The sequence below is a fragment of the Nothoprocta perdicaria genome, unplaced genomic scaffold (genome assembly GCF_003342845.1).
Source record: "Nothoprocta perdicaria isolate Ctin4 unplaced genomic scaffold, notPer1 scaffold_65, whole genome shotgun sequence".
Classification (NCBI taxonomy): Eukaryota; Metazoa; Chordata; class Aves; order Tinamiformes; family Tinamidae; genus Nothoprocta; species Nothoprocta perdicaria.
Window position 1 is genome coordinate 1803330 of NW_020455921.1, and position 19983 is coordinate 1823312.

A 19983-nucleotide genomic window follows, 5' to 3' on the forward strand; every position below is an offset into this window, starting at 1 on the left:
TAGAAGCAGAAGCATAATTCTGTTTTCTCAACACRTCCTGTTCAAATAAAAAAGTACCCTTCTGACAATAATTTTTACTATGCCCATCCAGCTCTACTGCTACCTTTTTAATCAGAGAATAGATTTATCACAAAAGATGTACAAAAGGAGGAATTCTCCAGTGCTCAAGCACTGTACAAATAATCAGTCTCATGATCAGATCAGATCAGAACAACAGATAGTTGTTCACTGACATTACAGTCGATTCCAGCTTCTAAATGAGACTGTGAATATATTTGATTATGCTGCATGAGGCTGTGACTACGTAATCACGTTGGTCATTAGTTTCAACAAGCACTAAACAGCATACATGTTGAAAGTTTCATTTGCTCCTGTAGACCAGCACCACAGACTCGCCACAGATCAGTCTATTATTTCTTGTAGGGAAGAAAAAAAAATGGTAGAATGTAAACCTCCARTTCCTACAGTTCTTTTCTTTAGAATGACAAACCTTTTTGGAGGCAAAAAAAAAGTGTGCACAGACCAACAGTGAGAAGGAGAGAGAGAGAGAGAAAGAGAGAGAGAGAGAGTGTGTGTGTCTCCCAGATTTCTTGCCACTATGAAAATAATGGCTATGCCATGCACAGACTGCTCTTTTTCGACTGTGGAGTCGGTGGTGTTCACCACTTTTACTAAGTTACTTAACAACCCAAAGCAGAAATTCTGGCAACTGAGGCCAAAACTTCACACTTTCGCTGGATAACTGCACAAGCTTTTGCCTAGTCCCATCAGATGAAAAGCACTTTGTAAGAATTCAGTGTCCCCAAGTTTCCAGTTCTCTGAGTGAGAGCGAGCTGAGCAGATTGGCACTGTGATCCCTGTGCCCCCAGTATGGGGGCCACCACTTGGTAGGCTGTAGTCACCTCCTTCAGGTGGTTGAAAATTCTTCTTTTTCACTCAGTCCTCTCTGTTTTAATGCATTCAGCAATAACTAAATCAGCATTCTCTGTATGGCCRTTCAGAGGGGCAACCTAGATGTCAACCATCATTTTACTCTGCTCAGAAGCAGTTCTCTTCAACCCTCACAAATGCCTTTGCTTTGCTTACTCCTACTCAACTCTCTGACACACCAAAACCTGTTTCTCACACACGTAGAACACTTATGCTGTACCCATACCTTTTTGCAAGTCAAAGGTAGAAAATATCAGATGTCCACCTTCAGCCTCTGCAAACCTTTCAGTCGTAGTCAGGCTATATCCATACAAAGTTCTCCTGAAGATGCTGGACCTACATGAGCATCCAGTCATCAGTTCAGTCACACTCCTCTTACCCTTCACAGGCAGGCACAAAGCCAAGAGCCTTTCCAGGCCTGATGAATTTGCCCCGGAATTGTTGCATTTGAAAGTTGGGAAATAAATAATAAAATTGCTGGTTTGAAAAACACACAATTTTAACAGAATGGTTTAAGATCAGAGCCTTTTGTAATGTTTGAAAAGCACTACACTACCAATTTCTCCTGCTAGGTTCTTCTTAGTAAAATTTTAATTGCCATTAGCAAATCCATACACTAAATTATTTTTAGTGATTGAGTTAAAAGGAACCATTTGGGTATATAATGATCAGCCATGATTTCTAATCACATCTTGACCACACTTCTAGAAATAAAAATACACTCTTCCCAGCACATCATCATGAAAGAKGTAGTATTCAGCTTGAATCAGACTAGTTCAAAACATCAGAATTAACTGTTTTATAGTTGAATATTATGTTTTCTTTTGGACAACCTACTTTGCTTTACAAAGGAAAAATATGGAAATAGCATTTACAGTTAGGATACCAGAATCTAGATCCAAAGACTCCCATTACTTTGGGCACAAGTTCACCCTTGTGACTTTCCATCCCTCCTATTAAAGAGCACATCAGAGCATGTTATCACTGGAAAAAAAGTTTCTTCCCTTTGGAGGTCAGAGAGTCAGAGAAAAAAAAATGAAGCTCTCATAAGTTCAGTTGCTTGGTCTGAAACGTCTTAATAGAGTCATCAAATTCTGAGTTTCCAGATCATATATTTCATTCCCTTTTCCCGGAGTTTTTTAGAACAAGGCAGTCCTCTTATTCTGTTTTGGATTCTTGCCAACCAACTCTCATATTTTTGCTACCATTCCTTCTGCTATTCTAGCAGTGGTCAGTAGGTGGCCTCAGAATATAATGTATTTCTTTACTTCTTTTTATTAAATCTATTTCTTTTTTTTTTTTTTCATCGCAACATGTAACAATTTTATTTCTATATTGACACAAACTGTAAGTGGAACTGTCCACTTTTGATCATTTTCTTTCAATATTTCAGCACCAGCTATTTGTTATGTACTTACCCCTTTGAATATTACTCTTTCTCTCCAGGTGAAAAAAAAATCATTTAATTTCCTAATGATTTGGAAAATGAATAAGGAAATTCATATAATTCATGTGGTTAATGAGTATCATCCAAATAGTTCTTGATTATCTCTCTTAACTTTTCAGTTTTTCCAGTTCTATAGGGCTTGGAGAAATATTTCCCAATAGAATCCTTCTCCCCTTGTAGAGTACTGTCCACCTCTAGATAAATATACTCATATGCTCTTACAAAATTAACAATTTCTAATTTAGAGCATCATTTAAAGAGGATATTCTTGAGGATCGTGAAGTTTCACCCTTGGAACCTTCAACTCTGGATCTTGCAGAGTTACTGGCAACTTCTGCAGTTTTTCTYCTACACTTCCTTCTTCAGAACTCRGTTAATTTGGGGGATATAATCAGTCCCTGTAATTAGTCCCTGCCTAGGAACAAGGACATTACCTACATTAGTCCTTCTGTGAGAATTCCTTTTTAGATAGAGAGAGGGAAATTCTTTTGATAGGAAAAGTACAAAATGCTTTCCTAACTGATTGAAGATCTTAATTACCCTATTTCCCATTCTTGTGGGAAAAGAGCTTCCAAGAGGTGTTTAAGGGATGTCTTGCAGGTCTCTGTTTATTTCTTTTCACTTTCAAGATAAGCAAGAGTACTATTGCTGTGGTCACTGGCACAATGTACTGGCAGATTCTTGTATTTTCAAAGACAGAAAGAAAAACAAATATACAAGACACAATCACAGGTCATGTGTCTCCCAATTATCATAACAGAGGGGTTTTTTGAGCTCTATCAATTAATAGAACCATTTCTGTAATATTTTGTCTTCACCTGATCCCATATTCATCCCTTCTTCTTATACAGCATACATGAAATCCTACAACACAGGAATTATTGTGATTTTCACTATGGCCTTTTGCTCTATAAGACGTGCCAGTGTATTGGTGAAGTATATTTGCCTTATATTTGTCTATTGTGAATGCCCCCAAATGTGATGAATTTACTTTCTGTGAACAATATGTAAGCTCAGTTGCTGGTGATTGCCAGTAAGCTCATAAGACAGGCAGTTTCTCTACCATAATGAGGCCTGAAACCAATTTGGCCGGGATCAAGGAAATATGAAGCCTCCAAATATTTCTGGAATTGCCTCACTATAAACTTTTTTCAAAAAGGCAGATTGAAATGTCTTATAATAGATGTGACTGTTTGCATCAAGAAGTGGATATTTTTAGGTTTGTGTTAGCAAGTGCTTCCTAAAGAGAAGTTGGTGTCTGGTCCTGTCCTATTTTAACAACACTCTCAGCTAAGTTTGGGGTCTGGATTGCCCAACAATGTGGCCTCAGTACTGCCTTCATTTAAGGCTTCATTTATATGGGGACACTCATGAAAACGTCTGCTCAAGACAAATTAACTAGTCAATGTACATAAATGAGGCTTTATTACATTTTCATTCAGAAGGAAGGTAGTTGTAGTTCACAGGAGGCTAAGTTATAATGACTTAAGTTACAATGAATGAGAGCATCCACACAGGGGTTTAATGCAATTCAGCATATGTGCATTAGTTTATTTCATTTTGGCATTCCTGAGCGTCCCAGTGTAGGCAAGTCCTAAGAAAATAACACTAGCTGAAATGAAACCTTGGGTTTGCATTTGTCCCCTCCACAGCCCGCCCTGCTGCCATGGAGACAGACAGCTCAGTTAGAGTCTAGGAATCTCATCTTCAAAGAAACAAAAACATTCTTAGTGAAAGTGCCTGCAAGGCTATTTAGGCCCTAAATGTGACAGGAGATCTTGCACCATTCATTGAAATCCCTCTTTATCACAAAAGGAAACAAAAAATATTCTCTGCTCTCCTTGCCTTCTTCTCTTCTCATCTCTTTCTCTGAATGGGAATCAGCGCTCCTAAATTATAGCATCGTTCCATGGGCAACAGAATCCACAGGCCCCACATGGTGCCCTGCGTCCCCCCTACGTATTCCATGTGGGAAGCTCTCCCACATCCCTTCCACCCCACGCTGAAGATCTTCCGAGCCCTCCACAGCAACCCAGGTCCCTGGAGTCCATCCTCACAGCTCCAGCTTGGTCTACTGGGATCATCTCCTGGTTGCTGGGTCTGTCTGAACGGAGACCTGGCATCCCTTGGGTTCCCAACAAGTCACTTCCCCAGCTCTTTGTTTATTTGTCTACGTAACAGAAATGTGGAGTTACCAAAACTAATGTTCATAAAGATATCTGGAGTTTAAGACACTGGTTGTATGCTATGGTACTGACGCTTCTCAACACTGAAGAAAGAATTTGGTAGGATTTTTAGTTCTCAAGAATATATAGAAAGGAAAACAGTAAAACAAAACTACATTCAAGTGCTTGGGGATATCTGTGTTTGGGGAATATATTCCAAATACTGTGCATAATTTAGATTGAACCCAAACTATTTGTAAAGAGAAAATAAGTGACACATGGAAGCTGTTTGCATGTTAGCTGGAGAGACATTGATGGGAATGTAAATGCAATCCTCTGGAACCGGGAGGGACAGAGCTATAGCACATTCACTTTCATGTGTTTTAAATAAGTCACAAGATTGAGTCCTAGGCTGAGCCACAGCAAGAATGCTCCAGCTGGGCCAATAAAACGGCTGAGTGAAAGTTCACATGAACAATTAATGTTTTAAGTGAAACACCCAGAAGTATGTTAGTATGTTCTGGTTCAGATCAAAATGAGTTCTTAGATTTTAATTTCTTTACCAATGTCATGAAAGATCAACAGGTCTTTTGTTCAATGTGAACCATTCAGTTCCACCCAGAAAAAAAAAAAAAAACATTTTACAGAAAAGTGAAACTCTCCTCTCCTCTCCTTTCCTCTCCTCTCTTTTCCATTAGGCCGAGTTCTCACAAGCCATCACTGGTCTCAGTTCAGATCCTTTCAGAAGTTGCTTTGAGAAAACCTTGCCCTTGCTTACTTTCCTGGAGCACACTATGGCAATATGATTATATATTATTCAGCTGATTACAGTGGTCCCGGTCTCCTTGTTAATATATCTCTTCAGTGCATAAGCTACTGAACAGTCACTGACATGGGTTCCCAACAAAATACTCTATCATGATGGTGCTTTAACTTCTGAGAGCAGCCTCTGCTCCACTGAGAGGATCTTGGTGCAAATACAATAGGATCGAAGAAGATAACAGAATCCTTCCCTTTTCAAAGGAAAACAAACAAGCTAATGGCTCCCTTACTCTGCTTAGGTAATAGCTGAGGGCGGCAGAGGCCGGCTCTGCACATCCGGCACCTCAGGTTACCTAACCCAGAATGTAGCAAACCTGAAATCACTCAGCTGATGCCCATGTGCRGCAGCAGAAAGTATGAGATGGACTGTACCAGCCTTATACACTCCCAGCTCCTCCAGCAGTAACAGTTTAATGGGAGCTCRAGAGGCCAAGCTGGGAATGCTGCTTGACAGGCAGACAAAGTATTTAAGGGAAAGGTGAGCAGGTAAGTGAAAAGAAGAGGGATATGCTCAATAACCTAGCAAGATTCAGCAGAGATGGACTACATTAGTGATTTCTTTATTATCCCTAACATATTTTAGGTATCTCAAAGCATGACCATTAACCTCACTCCGCTATGGCAAAGCAGTTATAGGCAGGGTAAGTATCCAYCCCAGGTCACATATTGTCTATGCAACTCTGTTGGAAAAGACACCAAACCGAGAGTAGAGACAGTTCTGCCCCATTTCTTGATTAGTCCTAACCTTTTGGATGCATGGCAAATCAATTAACTTTTCCSTCTGTTTTCCTACCTAAAAAACAGATGATGATGTAAATTGCTAAGCATTATATAAACTGTGAATTTTATTACATATAAAATACTTGTTATGCAGCTCCTCATGTAAAGTGTGGCTATAGTTATTGTTAAGCCATAGCAGCATAGTCAGAGCAAATTTCCATAATCACTGTTACTTAAATACTTAAGTATCTTGTTCTTGTTCTAGTGACGCATTTTTTCTTGGCAAATGACTCCTTTTTTTTTTTTTTTTTTTTTTTTTTTTGATTCTGAAGTACCAAGTTCAGTGTCACTCTAATGTCTAAAGCTAGGAAATCATCAGTTAAGATAGACACCAGAACCACCTCTAGCTCTGCTCTGTAGTTTAATTCACATGCATATATTTTGCCTTTGAAGATCACACATATTGTTCAGGAATTAAGTGTTTGAATCTGCCTCCAWCTATTGCTAAATTGAAGCATTTGTTTACACGAGACATACTAGGCTAAAGCTTCCCACGTCGGTTGTGCATTTAAATTTGTAGTTTCGCACCCGGGATTAGCCCCATTCCTGCTAGATTTTGCAACCGTTTCCTTCGCTCTCCAGCACACAAGGCCATGTGAAGAGGTATTTTCACAGGCCCCAAGGCTGCGGACCCCAACCCGCTCTTCCCTGCGTGCCGCCGAGGCCGCTGGAGCCCACCACGGACACATGGTGAAAAGCTGGGCTTTGAAACAGGCCGTTCCACATTCCTCAGGGAATCTCTCTCCTTTTGATGGCATAAATGGGGTGAATCACCTCATGCCCCAGTAACAGCTCTGTCAAGCTGTCCCAGCTAATCCTCTAACCCCTCAATTCAGCATTACCTAACACTGGGGACACAGCTGGACGCAGACAGACAATTCCAAGTGATTATTTCCAGCTCCAGGAAGCAGGGCTAAGGTTGCATTAGCAAGTACCCTAATTCCTCACTCCCTGGTTTTCAGAGATCAGAGTGTTATTGAACTGCACATCCTGAAAGAGTATGAGACACTGCAGAGCAATTTTGACAATGTGTTAACACGTTTTACAGCAGGGAAACCAGCAGGATTATTGAGCTAATGACCAAGCCTTGTAATTCACGAGCCCTCTCACGCAATCCTCTCTTCCTTTGTGTGGCCATCACATTCAGAAAAAAAAATGAATCAGTCTATCTCTCATGGCTCTTAAATTAGATTGCTGACCCTGTTTTAATGGATTAAGAATATGTGTTTGTTATTTTTGTTTGCTGTAAGTTTAGCCATAAATCCAGCAAATCTGTATTTTACCTGGTCAAACTATTATGTAGAATATAAAATATTTACTTTTTTCATAAAGAGAAATAATTTTGTATTTGTTTCAAACTACTGTGGAATATTAGAAATTAGGCTTTGCAAAGACTAGTCATTTTCAATTTAGACCTGCAACTGTGCTTGTAAGTGTTGCAAAAAACACAAAGTGAAATGTTAATAGACAGGCAGAAATGGAGGATGTTTAATAGATTCCTTTACTATTCAATTTGTGTATTTTTTTAATTATTTTTCTGTATCAGATTGCTCTAACAAATCTGAAACCGGTGAACTGCATTGAACTTCATACATTCAGTGTTCATCAGGTTTAGACCTTCTATAGACAGATTATGTAACAAGAATATAAATCTAAATATATAAGGAGGAGATTAGAACCAACCTTTCCAAAGCAATTATTCATTTTTAGCATTGATGTTTAATGAAGTTCTGTTGTTTTGCATGAAATATGATTCGTTTATGACTTTCTGTGGCTCTACCCAATGCATGATGCTAGAAGATAGGCAAACGCAATTTCCAGTGACACCTAATGAATATCACCTCTTCAAACAGCCAGGATATCTGCTGCACTCAAGGAGACTTTATTTTTTTCATTATAAAGCCATCAGGAAATAATGCTCAATATTATAAACTTTGCTAAGGAATGTGTTAAGTGCTTCAGAGGAACAGTTAAAGGGACAAGAGCRAGTTTCAGAGTGTTTACAGTCCAATCTTCCATATGGCAAAACAAAAGTTTGCCAAACTTGAAGAGGATTTACAGGGAAATACAAGAAGGAAAACCTTTGATTATCTTCGGTGTCATATATGGACACTGTAATGGGAGGATAAATATTTGGTAGATAAAGTAACATAAGTCTATATTTAAAAAAAAAAAAAACAAAAAACCTCTGAATGAATTGCTCTTCAGCATTTTGTATCCTGCTCAATTTCCCAATTTCTTTTTTATTTGTTTACACAAAGAAACAATGATACAGAAGTGAGATACAGCACAAAGCAACGATGAAGAGACGAACAACAAACAGAAGTAAATTACGGAGACAGACCTCAATATTTGAATATGATAAAAATGCACATAACCAAAAATCTCATTTAGCAATGAGGCTGTTAAGTGTGGGTTTGATGTTTTAAAGAGGTATAAATAAGAATTGAATTGAAAGAGGAAGAAGAGGTGAAGAAGTGTGGTGAGTAGGAAGGGCTGGTGGGGTTTGGGAAGTGCTCGAGATAGGGATGCAGAGAAAGGGAACCCTGAGAAGTACTTGGAATCTCAGTGCTAGAAAAGGTGACACGAAATACAGACAGTTATCCAAGAGATGCTTGGGAGACTGTTAGGATTAGAGCAGGGCCTAAATATGTTTTGGGGATCCTCGACCCACATGTTTCACTGGGAGTATATTGAGCTTTCCTAAAAAAAGGAGGGACAATGACCAGCCTTGGACACAGAGGAGCTGGGAGGAGCAGGACACGAAGGGAAAGGCCGCGGGGACCACAGCGTGGGCCACGGGGACCGCAGCATGGGCCGCGGGGACCACAGCGCGGACGGCGGGCCGCGGGGCACCCGCACACGGCGCCGAACCGCCGCCCCCACACGGCGCCGACGGCCTCGCGCCGAGACTACATTTCCCAGCAGCCCCAGCGCGCAAAGCGGGCGGGGGGGGAGGTGGCTGCCGCGGGGGCTGCTGGGAGAAAAACGTTAACGGCGAGAGCTCGGGGGCGGGGGAGGGATAACGGCCGTGCGGGCTGGGGGCGGCGGGAGGCGGTTGGTGGTGGACTATGTTGGTGAGCGTTGCACCTGGTGAATAAACTCGGTGCTGGCATGTAGAAGAAAATGTACTCCCTCCCTTCAGTAACCTCCGTGGAGAACTGCGTAGGCAGGGCGTGAGCAGTCAGGAGCAGGGCTGAGGAGGTCCTGGGCTGCATCCCCGTGAGGGTAGGGAGAGAACAGGTTCTTACTTGGGAAGTCTCTGGTGCTTTGTGGATGCATCCACTTACAAAAATCAATTACTACATTGATTTATGTCAGTAATCACTATACAACACATCCTGAGAAGTAGCTTTAAAGAGTTACTRTTTTTATGTGCTGTTAACTATTTTTGGTGATTGTTTTGGGAGCGTTTGGTCAACATACCTGCGAAATTCAGCTCTCAGGATTCCCGAGCACTCTTTTCAGGAACCTGCAGCAGATCCTTACATAGCTAGTATCTTAGCTTGCCTAAGACTTGCRAGAACAACAAAAGCAACATGTTTTATTTCTTACGGCTTTTTGGTCTTTTCTAGGAAAGGTGGGAATATCAGCCTGGTAGGTATGCCATCTGTTTGGAAACACCTTCCTGACCRGGGGTTTCTCACCCTTCGCATGCCAAACACGGCATGAAGGCTGTCTACAAAATCCTTAGGAAAACAACAACAACAGCAACCGAATATTCTGGAGTGCAAATAAATAAATGCAGAGGAATAAGAAAATACAAAATGAGTCTTCAGATCACTTATAACTGAAAACCACCATTTGGGCAACACTGCCCAAGCTGCACTGTGGATTTTCCTTTAAGAAAAAGGTGGCAGATAGTTGTTTTCCTCAAGGAGGTTACATGGCCCTTCAGTTAAAAAAAAAAAAAAGAGAGAGAAAAAGAAATGTTAAATATGATAGCAAGATTTTTCCTGACTTCCTCCTAAATCTGAGTATCTATATTTTCCATCTCAGTTTGTGATTCATAGAAATTTTCAAATTGGGCTGCCTGTACCTTGGTGGTAAATCTAAGATGTGTGACAAGAAGCCTGCCCTTCTAGTACCTTTGTCACTCCTTTATCTCCYTTATAATCTATAGATGGCACAAACTGGTCACAGTTCAAAAAGCAGTGCATCTGCTGATTCACATTTTCATTTCAGTGCTGCCTTTATTAATTACTTTCCCCAGTTACRACATTACGACACTATAACTACTAAATGCTTATGCTCTTATGTCTGCTTATGTCTGCTAAAGAAGGTACATCTGATAAAGTCCTGAGAATTTAATTGTACRTGGATGACATACTGGTAATAAGAGAGACAAGCTGAAAACACGCATTTGCAAGCAAAAGGTAATTTTCTGGAAATTGGCACCGAGTTCATGCAGAGCTCAAAACACCAAGCAGTCATTCCACAGTGGTTCTGGAGCTGCGTAACCTGGAAGTGCGTCAGCTCCATTTGCTGCATTTATCCATTGGGACGGTTAAGCACAAGGCTCTTTTCCATGGCTTCAGGAATCCCTGAGCTCTGGGTTTCTGCATGCACTGGGAAGATGCTACCTGTGTGTTTTCCCTGTATAATARGATTATTCCCCACAGAGACTGTATAAAACGCCCGACATTCTTTCACAACTTCACTCCCCAATGAATCTAAAAAGTGTCTAGCAGATAATTTATAGAAATGCTGGCTAATAAATGCACATTTTAACATAGGCAGTTTTTAAATACGTCTGTTACACTTGCCAACTTTGTGCGTTTGTATGATTACAATTTGCAGCAGGAAAATCAGTGTGATTTCCAAAACTAAGGGTAATGACTGAAAGAGCAATTTCTTCTATTTCTTTTAAAACTTAGAATTATTACCACCTGGTTATTTGCTGTGAGAAACTAAGCAATCTTTCACTTCCCCTGTGCCACTATAGATGTTATGTTCACATATCACACACACCCTCCCTCCTTGACTCTTTCCAAGCTGTTGAAAGGTCCCTTAAGCAAAAGTTCTTGCATACTTTTTAAACTAGCCTTATCACTCTCCCACGTACCRACTAGATCAAGTCCTACTAGATCCTTCCTGACAGCGGTGGAGGCGGCGGCAGGCGAGTAAGATTTCACTCAGTGTTCAAAATTTGGGAGCACCAGGGATTTAGGTCATGCTGCAGTTACTGCCTTCTATATTGTTAGCTGGTTCTTCCCTGGAAAACTTAATTTTTCCACTAGGTATTAATCTTGCATTCTGCACAATATTCCCAGAGAGCTTTCCTTGATTCAGAGACTACCTTTTTTTCCTTTTTTTTTTTTTTTTTTTTTTTTTTTTTTTTTTTCCTTTAAGGAAATGGTTATTTCCACCTGGAATAATTTGAAGCAGAGACACAGTGTGTACCGTTAGCACTAATCAAGCTCACGACAGACTAGAGGTCGTCTAAAAGCAGGTTCAGTGGTCGCCTTTGGTTTTTGGAGTAGCCGTATAGCGCAGCATTSCTTCTGTGACCTGAGCCAGCGCCACTTAACGTCATGAAAGTCTCCTGAATGAAATTTCATGTATTTTGGTACACGAACTATGCACCAAAACTGGCAAAGCAAAGCTGATTTAAAATGATTTAAAGACACTAGCAGGASCAAGTGTACTACCCTGAAGTAACCAGGGTAGCGCAGTGAAACTTGGCCCGTGCCAGTGCACGTGTGTGAACGTTTCAGGATCGATGCACATAGTGTTCTCTGGCAAAATGGCTTCACCAAAATCTCTACAAAACTTCTGTGCAGCTGAAGACCCTGATAATTTAGAAAAAGTAGAGCAAAAACCGAGTTCAAGCCCAGAAGTGCCAGTGCCAGGATCCTGCAAACTGCAGAGCCTCAGGGGAGAAAGCCGTTGCAACTGGTAACAAAGATATGGGCTTAAAAGTTAGTATAAAATATCAGCACTTTTCCCCCTCCAGAGCATTTTGCTTCAATTTAAAGACCAACAGTTAATGCAGAGAAACATAGTGTTCTTTATTCTTCCTATACCTTTATTCATCATCACCTCTGTTAACTCCTGAGATGCACACGTGGAAAGCCAAAATCAATCATTACAAGACTCAAAAGTATGTACTTCGTTTGACAATTATTTTGAGCGAGAGAAAGGTGCTTCTCTGCTGCTTGAGAGAGGCAGCACAGCGGAATAGTGAAAATCTGATGCTTAACAGTCACATCAGCTGGACTCTAAGAGACCACTGTAAAGAAAAGGATTAAAAGTCCTGTCTCCTTCAGACCTGTAATGCACCAAATGCTGAAAGGCGGAGGCAGCAAGGGACCGGTTTCAGTTTTTACAATGATGGTGGCGCAGAGATAGAACAAGAGTGAACACAGAAAATTAGAGGAYGCTGTGTGTTACAGAGCACACAGGGGTACACTGAATATTGTGCAAATGTGTAAGTCATCTCAACATCTCCAATGCATTTGCCACCTAAAACAAGATGAAAAGCAGCAGAATTGGAAAAAGGGAAGGAGGAGCAGGGAAATTAGGACTTGGTGTGACTGTTTCCYTCCCATGTTCTCTAGTCCCTGCTTCTCCTCTTACCTCCTTTTTACAACATTCTTTCCCACCTCCTGCCTTCATATATACCCAATTAGTTGAAACCTCACTATTTTTTTCCTCTCTTAATTAGCCATCAACAGAGCCATTTCCTTCACTTCTCAAGCATCACTACTGACTTCTGCTCTCCACCATCAGTTCTGTTTTCCTGATAAATCTCTATTTTTTTCCCCACCAGAAACCTTGTATTACTACTTACTAGGAAGAAATTTCCCAAAGGCCCAAATATTACAAAAATACCTCACTCTCATCAGAGTTATTATTAATTGCCRTTAATTACATGCCAGGACAGTGAGCAGAGAGATACCCAACAGCAATCTCTTTGCAGCTGACCATTGCAGGTGATTCCGGCTATTGATGAATGGTCTCACCRTGCAAAGTTATAGCTTATACACTGAAAAATAAAACCCCACTGGAGGAAAAGCATGAGTTAGCTGGATAAAGCCCTGATTTATAACAGTGCTTGGACATTTGAGCATAATTAGAATTTAGAATTTGAGCATATGCTTTAACACTTATCACACTAAAATTATTTGCACTTTTTTCCTTCATCTCACTGCTCTCAGTAAAGTCCATCAGCCCTAGGGGCAGAAGAGGATTCAGCCAACCCCGTGTGCTTAGTGAGGGAGTCCTCAGCCTCTGCACGCAGCAGCTCATGCCAAATCATGCCTGGGATCAACAAACTGCGCTCTTCTGCACCTGAGTACCCAGAGGGGATCAGAGCGAGCTAGTTTCACCTCAAGAGCACTTGGTAAATGCAGAACCACACAACTGCAGGTGCTGCTGCTGCTGCCACAGAATCACAGAATGGCTGAGGTTGGAAAGGACCTCTAGAGATCATCCAGTCCAGCCCCCTGCTCCAGCAGGGACACCCAGAGCACGGGGCACAGGGCRGCATCCGGACGGGTTTGGAAGATCTCCAGAGAAGGAGACTCCACAACCTCCCAGGGCAGCCTGTTCCAGGGCTCCGTCGCCCTCACAGGAAAGGGGTTCCTCCTCACCTGGAGTTGGAACTTCCTGTGTTTCAACTTAGACCCATTGCCCCTTGTCCTGTCACTGGCCACCACTGAGAAGAGTTTGGCCCCTTCCTCCCTACATTCTCCCCTCAGGTACTTATACACATTGATCAGATCTCCTCTCAAGCTTCTCTTCTCCAGGCTGACCCAGCCGARCTCACTCAGTCTTTCCTCATACAATAGATGCTCCAGTCCTTTAATCATCTTTGTTGCCCTCCACTGACGCTCTCTAGAAGCTCCATGTCCCTCTTGTCTTGGAGAGCCCAGAAATGCCCCCAATACTCCAGGTGTGGCTTCACCAGAGCTGAGCAGAGGGGCAGGATCCCCTCCCTTGACCTGSTGGCAACACTCCTCCTGATGCAGGCCAGGATCCCATCGGCCTTCTTGGTCACGAGGGCACACTGCTGCCTCATGGTTAACTTGGTGTCAACCAGGACTTGGTGCCACTATGCACCTTTATACTGCAGGGTGAGGGTAGGTATTGGCAAAGCCAGATACCTGTGATCATATCCCCTTGCTCAGCACAGGTCATATATCTTCAGATTTGGTGAAGAAGTTGAGGCAGGTTTTTGAAGTGCACTCCTACAAGGTGAAAAATATGGCTCTGAGTCCTGCACAGCACCATAGTCAGATCCCTATTGTAGCAGAAACCAGCCCAGCTCTCCATTTCTGACAGACACATCCCACTTTTACCAGCAACAAGCCTCAATAAACATCTGTAACTCATAGGAGCTGATTTAGTCACGTTTGTCCACAAAGAATAACTGGCCTTTGAATTCAAGTGCTATTAAAGGTCTAACATGACAAGGGTTCTTGCTGGTGAAGAGAAGTAATCTCGGATACATTCCTGGCTGTAACACTACCTGTAGCAAAGGTTAGTAACGTTAGTGACGTCCTGCCCAGGCTGTACTTCTATGTTTCATGGGAGTTACAATTAAATTAGCTGTTTTACAGGCTTTCATTCCAATTCCCACACAATTCTGTGCTGTCTGTGTGGGCACGGAGTTAACCTGGTCACAGAGAGAGTCCAGATGAAAAAGCAAACACACAATCTTTTGTTGCAGAATTTTATTCATCAAGATAGGCACTGATTTGTTTTACCACATGGCACTTGCATTTTTAATCTGCTGGTAGAGCTCAAAAAATTATTTGGGACTAAATGTACTCTTTTTAGAGGGTAGATGTGACTCAGAGGAAGTGTAAGTGGTAAAGAAGAAACKCAGGATGCAAATCAAGCTTCTGGGTTCAGTATGATGATCCTTTAGACTAGAATTACCTGTGCCCTGAAACTCTTGTTTTTCTTCTTCTGGAATAAGAGGTCAACTTAAAGAGTTCTGTCTAATTCTGCYGTTTCCTCTGCTTCCTTCATAGCCAATCTTGCACACAGGAGACATTTGATTTCTGTCAGAAAACCCCCAGATTTCAATATAATCACTGCTGCTTTCTGAGGCAATAATATGTGACCATTACGGGGCAGTAATAYGTGGCCAAGGACAAGTCTGCACAACGCTGCACTGCCACGATGCACCTGCAGCAGCTAAAGCAGCTGGCGCCAAGGCTGGAAGCTTGTCCGGGCTCTACACATTCCGCAGTGCRTGGATTACAGAACACAGTGTATTAACCAGTGTTAATACTTCCTTCCCTACTTCTGGCCGGTTATAAAGCCAGAAAGTTCAGACTGCCTACAAACACATCACACTGTTTCACTTCAGCAGTTGGCACAGGCAGACAATAACCAGTGTTTTATCGCTGAGATATTTTATCTATTTTGAGCTGCTCTGATGGGGAGGGGAGAGGAAAAGAGACCCTTTAGCAGAACTCGGCCTTGAGCAAACCAGGATACACTAAGTGGGAATGAATATCCTAGTCACCGAGCAGTTGTGCTTATCTGGATCAGACCAACCCTTAATCTCTATTTGCTTTCATCACCATTTGTTGGGACATGTCCATAATTAAGATCAGATGGTGGTGAAGTCATGAGCATGACCCACACCATAAGGTATCTACCCCAGACTCATGTGCAGCACGCACAGTGCTTCCCAGCACTGCTGCTTGCACTGCTCCACTGCAGGTGCCAATATCCACCTCCCCACAGAGGACCAGAGTTTTCCCAGCAGGATAGACAGGCCAAAATACAGTGCAGCCCTTTGGCAAAGCACTGCTACGGATCTGTTATAAGTAAGTAAGTGTGAGGAGACTTACCAAGTTCCTTAAATTCGTTCTTAGGACTGCAATGACTTTGGGTCCCTTTAAAAACATATAGTATGATATTACACAAAATGCAAACTGTAGCAGCCCCAACACTCACAAATTGCTCCAAAAATAGGTGGCATGAAGGTGCTAATRTTCTTAACTGATACACAAGGGATAGTTCCACCTCTAAACCGGAATTGAGAATAACAATAAAACAGCTATAGTACCTCCCACCCGACAGTCTTACAGAGGGTCTCTTTACATTCAGGGCAGTTTTGAAGATATCCAGCGAGTTCTACTGCTTGTCCAGGAGGAGAGCTTTGGGAAGCGTCGRGAAGCAGCCACTCTCGCTATTTCTAGCCTCCTACGCCGATCCTAGGCTTAGTCTCAACATTAAATGCTATTAATTTGAATTAATAAAATTAATTCGAATTAATTTGAAAGTACTCTAGGAAGCACAAGCCTTATTTAAAACTTTCAACATATTTTTAATTTTTATTTTTAAATGAACCATGATTTAAAGCAATACAAAAAAAAAAAAAAAAAAAAAAAAAGGCAGTTGCCAAAGCCAAATTTGATCAGTATCTCAGCTTGGCTATCATCAGCCTCCTGGATTTGCTGTATTAGTGCAGTAATACTTTAAAAACTCCCTTATTTGACAATTTATTTGCTGTGAGCAGCTCTTGAGGCAAGTCTTCACTGCAGGTACGAGTCTGGACTTTGACCCAAGGCTGTGCACGTCACAGCGGGCACTCGCGGCCTCTTTCAGCACTGCTTTAGGTAGAACGTGCATGGAAGCAAGAAACGCTCTTCCTTGGGCAGCGGAGCGGCCTGCAAGGCCCCGCGCTCGCTCGCCCGCTCGCTCGCTCTTTGCTGAGGCCGCGGGGCAGCCCCGGCCTCTCCCCGGCCCCGGGGCACCCKCTGCTCCCGCCTTCCCCCCGCAGACCCATCCTTTTCCCTGGAGAGCAGGCGCAGCGCTCTGGACGTGGCTCTGGAGGTTATCGGATCACACGCCCGGGTGCTGAAGCTGCCCACAGCCCCCTAGGCTGGTGATGACCGTGCAACGTCCTTTATTGTGCGGGATCTGGTGCCTCGTGAGCGCTTGCTTAGCTGCACAGCTGCAGATAAGGGCGCGCTCGTTGCACCCTGGCATCGGCGTGACTGCAAGGCGGCGCGCACAGCAGCCCGGCAAGGAGGCCGCGGCAGCCGCAGGATCCCGGCGCCAACCCCGCGTCCCGGGCCACGTTTTCAAACGGCGTTGGGCATCGCCCGCTGTCACCGCCTCCTCCCGCGCCTCCTCCCGCCCCGCGGGCCGCCCCGCGGCGGCCACGCGGGTACCGCGGCCGCCCCGCCTCCTGCCCCGCCGCCCCGCTCCGCCCCCGCGCATCCGGGCGCGCCGCCACGAGGGGCGGCCCAAAAGGCCCGCGCGGACCCGGCGCTCGGCGAGCGCTGCGCGGGAGCCCGGCAGCCCGGCCTGGCCCGCCGAGGTACCGCGGGCCCGCGCGGGGCACGAGCGCGGACTGGGACTGGGACTGGGACGGGCAGCTCCGGACTGGGACTGGGACGGGCAGCTCCGGGGGGCGCGGGGGCTCCGGCGGTGGCAGCGGGACCCTCCGCGGCGGCCCGCGCAGGGGACCAGCCCCGCGGCGGGCGCAGCCCCGCAGCGCTCGGCTCGGCGGCCTCGAGAGCCCTTCTGCTTTTCCTCCTTTCTCCTTCCCTAGTTTTTTATTCCTCAGGGCGGACGGGCGTTGCTGCCTAGGGCAGCACAGGGCGTCCCGGCTGGGCAGGGACGGGGGGGACGGAGGGCAGGGGCTGCTCCTGCTGCACGAACTGCTCCCGCCGTCCCCAGAGCAGCGCGGAGCCCCACACAGAGCCCAGCGAGCGAGTTCCCGCCCGGCTCTCCCTGCCCCTGTGGCTTTGCGGTCAGCGCTGGCCGTAACGTGGCCTTGAGCAAACCGGTTGCTGTTGTTGTCGCAGTGTTGCTGTTAGACACTCAGCTCTGTCCAACAGAGATGTATTCCGGCCCACAAGTGAGCCTGAGTCTGCATGAGTCACCTGTGAGCATCGGCACGGGCACAAACAGCACGGAGCTGGCAAAGCTCTCYGTGGATTAGAAGAGATCTGCCAGATCAACTATCTAAAGGTCCCTTAATGCGCCCTTGACGCTTACATGTGGGTGTAGGCGTGTTAAAGGCAGCATGTGCCMCTGCAGGGTTGTGGCTTGGATCCAGGGGCTCATCCTGTAGCAGTGCCCAAGGTTTCCTTGGTCAACAGAGCTGTGAAGAGGTTCCTGGAGGCTTTGTTTGAGGAGCCCAGACCAGGCAGATGTTGGCTCCTTGTGGCTGCTGCTGCCATAACCGGCCTTGCTCGCGTGGTGAGGAGCAGAGCCTGAAACCAGGGCTAGGGGCACGTGGATTAATGGCAGCGAAGCCCCCTGTGTCCATGGGGGCTGCCGAGGGGCTGCGCTAACGGGAAAGACCAAAAATGTCTCCGTCAACAGCAGCCGCATCTCTAGGCTCCGACGCGCCTCTGTCATGTGCTAGGCTAGAGCACAAATGTTCCGCATAATAAACTCGTGGGTAAGAGCTCCTGAAATTCCAGTGAATGCAGGTTGAGCTGTGTATTGTGCTCCAAAAACAAGCACCTCTTCCTCTGCTTCAYAGGGATTACGGACTTCATGACGTTTACCTTTAACATCATTAGCTAGGAGGAGATACCCATCACCTTTCACCCAAATGAAGAAAGTGTTGTGTTAGTTAGATTAGTGTGATTTAGATATAAGTTAAACTTAACATCTCCATCTGATTTAAAGGTTTTGTTGCTTCTGTCTTAGACCCAGCAAAGAACTTGTGTTTCCTAAAGCTTGKTTTTTTTCTCTTCCCCCTTTTCTGAATCACATTAAATCACATTATTTTCTTCCCCCCCTGCTTTGGAAGCCTTGTTTTATTTATTTCTGTAGAAGTGCCATAGCTGTGACAGTCTACTACAGAAAATGTCAATATTAGCCCTAGAAAAATGGTGCCTTCTTGCCTTGGTCTTTCTTTCATTTCTTACTTTCATTTCTCATCAGTTTTACTATCCCTTATTTGGGCCAGAATTCAGCACACACATCTTTTATTTTAAAGGGAACTAACCAATTAAGTACTTACCATATGACCAGTGATCTTCAGAAGGAAGAACCTGTTTCCCAAACCACTGTGCTTTTTGGTAAACACACTTTTTTTTTTTTTTTTTTTTTTTCTGTTAGCAGAAGAGTGTTAAGATTTTTCTAATGCAATTGTCAGGAGATTTTTCTGAAGTGGCCTGCCCAGTTCAGTAGCTGCTCCTCCCATATGGAAACGGAGTTGCTTGCTGTGTACCAAAACCTAAGGCTTGTTACTTACATTTTGCTGTATGTTCTGTGTATAGCACACGCTAAACTTGATAAACTTTGCTCAGTGTGGCAGAGATTGAGGTCTGTGGCTCTCCTATCTCCTGGTGCTTCGCAAGCGCGTTTACCTGTGTACACAGAGCAACGTTAACTAACAGATGGGATCAAATTAGACCCGTGGTGCTAAAGGTTGAAGTGTAAACTCCAGTGCACTGTGCCCTTACCTGAGAAAGGAGATATTAGTCCTTTATACTGCACTTATCAAAGATTAAGACTGGCTTTGATCAAGGCCGTGTTTCTTGCCTAACGTGCAGGCTCTGGGGAACGGGTAGCGTTTCCTCCRTGCATCAGTGTCAGAGCTGTTGTGATGAGCCCAGGTGGCAAAGTTAGAGGTCAGCTGAGCTGATAGGACTCACGCTTGTAGCTTGTGCTTAGGTCAGGGTGGTGAGGAGAGGGAAGTGCTTTACTGTGTGTGTCTAAACACAGTACTGTGAAGGAGAGCCTGCCTTTGCTGTTAAGTAGTAATTAAAAAGCTGGTTGGTGACAACCAATAATTTACCTGGTGTATTTTAGAGTCTTATAAATCATTGAATTCTGAAGCTCCCTAAGCTGGTAGTTTCTAAACAAGGTACAAAGTTGAGCCTGTGCCTTCATCTGCATATGATT